General features: G+C 43.4%; 1 long non-coding RNA gene across 1 annotated transcript in view; it reads right to left on the reverse strand.

The window, feature by feature from the left end:
• Positions 1 to 2,575: 2,575 nt before the first annotated feature.
• Positions 2,576 to 3,376, reverse strand: part of LOC132018792 (uncharacterized) — a 186,968-nt gene continuing 186,167 nt past the window's right edge. Inside the window, exon 5 of the long non-coding RNA XR_009404588.1 lies at positions 2,576 to 2,768. This is a non-coding gene — a long non-coding RNA (uncharacterized LOC132018792). The remainder of the gene's footprint in view (positions 2,769 to 3,376) is intronic.

A 3,376-nucleotide genomic window follows, 5' to 3' on the forward strand; every position in this document is an offset into this window, starting at 1 on the left:
CAAATGTTGACACATTTCATTAAAGGGGATATGTGTGTGTGTGTGTGTGTGTGTGTGTGATATATATATCCTATACATTCGTCTCACCACCAGTCTCATAAAAAAAAAATTAAAACTTGACTTTCAAGTATTGAGAAAATGTAAAGCTTACAACGGTGAATACATATGAGTTTTCCAGAATTCTACTTTTCATTTGAAAGCTCAAATTCTCTAATTGGTAACAAAAATATCAGTTGCTTTCGTTGAAGCAATAGGCTCTCTTTGTTCATTTCCAAGAAAAGTTTTGGCAAATACCCAAATCTGAATAACCATAGTTTATCTGTCAATCATTGTGGTAGACAGGAAAAAATACCTTCCCTGCACCAAAGATCTGTTCACTCCCCAGTCCCTGCAACCTGTGAATGTTACCTAAGGAGCTTGAGAAGAGGGGGATGGATGCTGGATTACCCAGTGACGAGTCCCTATAAGAGAGAAGACACAGAGACACGAAGGAGAGAGGGCGACATGAAGATGAGGCAGGGACTGGTGTGATGCTGCCGAAGCGACGAATGCCATCACCACCAGAAGCTAAAAGGGACAAAGAGCAGGTTCTCCACCAGAGCCTCCGGAAAGAGCATAGACCTGCCATCACCTTGTTTTTGGGCTTCCAGCCTCCAGAATGATGAGAAAATAAGGATCTGCTGCTTTAAGCCATCAACACTGAGATCATCTGTTAAGACAGCTCTAGGAGGGGCACCTGGGTGGCTCAGTGGGTTAAAGCCTCTGCCTGCGGCTCAGGTCATGATCTCAGGGTCCTGGGATCCAGCCCCCATCAGGCTGTCTGCTTGGTGGGGAGTCTGCTTCCTCCTCTCTGTCTCTCTCTGTCTCTCTCTGCCTGCCTCTCTGCCTACTTGTGATCTCTGTCAAGTAAATAAATAAAATCTTTTAAAAAAAAAAAAGACAGCTCTAGGAATACAGTCCTTCTTGCAAATAAACATTGGTGGTCCATGAAAAAGGCTGCTAGTTCAGCTGGCAACTCAAACAACCATGCAAGTCCTTTCCCTCAAGGTGGTCCTCACAGTTGAATCAGAGCAAGAGTGCTTTATGCACGCTTCTCATGTCCTCACCCAAAATGCTAAAGGAGAGGACTCAAGAATTGAGATGTAATAAAATGATTCACTTGTAATGTTTCAAGGACACTCTTGACTGAAGGGCGCATTTTTTTATACAATGGCAAGTGGCAGTGAAGAATACCGTGGCTACTGGCATAGCGGGTGCCAGGGCCTGGTTCGTGCCAAGACACCAGAGTCTTTAGAGTCTTCCCTACTCTCATCGTGCCACATCAGCACAAATACCAACACAGGAAAGAAAGAAAGAGAGAGAAAGAAAGGAGGGAGGGAGGAAGGAAGGAAGGAAACATTTTAGCATTATCATGAAAATTGCTTTAACCTCAAGGACACCTTGAGATTGTGCCATAGGCCCCAGGGTCCGTAGGTTACATTTAGACAATGAATGAAGCAAATATAGCAAGAGCTTCATTTAAAATTCGTGGCGGGTATACTGGTATTCACTGTATTAGTCTTTAAATTCTTTAAATTTTTCTATAGATTCATTTTCATAATGAAATGGGGGGTAATTTTTGTAGGTTATGTTAAAAAAAATTTTTTTAGCTCATTTTGTGAGGCTGAGCCTGAAAGGGAAAACTACTCTCTTTGGCCTTCTGTCGTCTGGCTCTGGCTCCCATTCACCTTTTCTTTGTCTCCTAACACCTCGAACCACCTGATGGTCTAGAAACACTGGGCTGCTGGGAGTGATCCAGACACACCTCCATCTTCCCTGTCTTCTCACATGTGATTCCCTAACCCAGAATACAGTCTCTCCCCCTCCACCTCTCTTGGTGCTGCAGTAAAGTTTTAATTTAGCTTTCTAGTTGGGGCCCCAATACTTGCTCTCCTGAGGAAACGTCCCTGTGTCCCCATGGACTGACATTGGGACATCTACTCCTACAGTCAGCCCGAAGAGCAGAGCCGTCGGATATCAGCCCGAGACACCAACAAACTTGGGTTGCTAGAACATCACTGGTTACCTCAGGTTCCACAGGCATCTCTTCAGGTAACCGGTGAAATATGAATTAACGAGGATGGAAGTAAATAGCAATCCAAAATGGAACCATTCCACGTCTCCACAAGCTTATCACTCCTGAGCGCTTTTGTCCTGGACATGACAAATCGCTCTAAACAAACAGAAGCCATTTCTGAGACACTTGCCTTAAGTCATAGTCGGAACTTGCAAAAAAACAAAAAAAAACAAAAAAACCTCTGAAACCAAGCAGTGTGTGGCAGGGTGATCTTTACCCAGAGTAGGTGGGTCATATTGTTATATAAATCCTAACTACTTTAGTAGGCCTCCCCCCAAAATTGCCTGGTTTCAAAAACTGTAGTTCCAAAAAAAGTTAAACTGTTCTGATACATTCCATGTCTGTCACAAATCTCTGATTTTGAACAACAACAAAAAAAAGCTAAACAGTTTTTATTACTAGAGAATTCTTTTCTCTACATCCGCACAGATTATACATTGAGCGTATATTAAAGGGGTATCTGTCTGAAGAAGGCCAAGTGATTCATCTGCCTCGTATGTTCAGGTGTTTTTACAAAGCCGGCCCATTCTTCCCCGACAGCACGATTTCACTGTCACTTAATTCTCTGGATTTTCATCTCCCCGGTTGACGACAAGTTCCTTGAGGATGAGGACTTCTGTTTATCTTCGTATCCCGGGGCCGAGCCCAGTGCCTGGTATGTAGAACACACTCGGTAATTAAGGGAATATGTGAAAGTAGGGGAGCCTTGGCACATTTGAAAATTCAGACATTCATTATACAAATTCCACATACAGTACCTACATGATAACAGAAGCAGGGGTCCCAGGGAAAGGACTCAGCTCCTTTGGTGATCCACATAATCAATCAAGTATTTGTTGAATGACAAACACCAGCAACTTGCAGGCCTCAGAGCCGACTGTTGAAGGAATGCAGAACAAAACAGGGTCCCTGCCCTTCTGGAGTGAATAATGCTAACTCCACAGACAGTCATGAAACAATTTGAGAAAGATTAAGCTCGTGGAGTTCTGTAAAACAAAAGCTGACAAAGGCCCTTCAGGGGACCCAGAATTTGAATATAGGACACTAGGAAACCTGTTCCTTCCTTTATTATACAACAACAGAATGCAGACAATGGAAATAGGGAATCTGAAGCCTAGATTTCCAAGGAAGCTGAGAGTCCTGCAGTATGGGACCAAAACTCAATCAATCAATCAAGTTAGCAAAAGTGTAAGAACTCTGAAAGGCATCTATATACAAAGTATCCCAATATGTCTTCAAGAACGGGGGGGGGGGGGGGGG

The sequence above is a fragment of the Mustela nigripes genome, chromosome 5, assembly GCF_022355385.1.
Source record: "Mustela nigripes isolate SB6536 chromosome 5, MUSNIG.SB6536, whole genome shotgun sequence".
Taxonomy (NCBI): Eukaryota; Metazoa; Chordata; class Mammalia; order Carnivora; family Mustelidae; genus Mustela; species Mustela nigripes.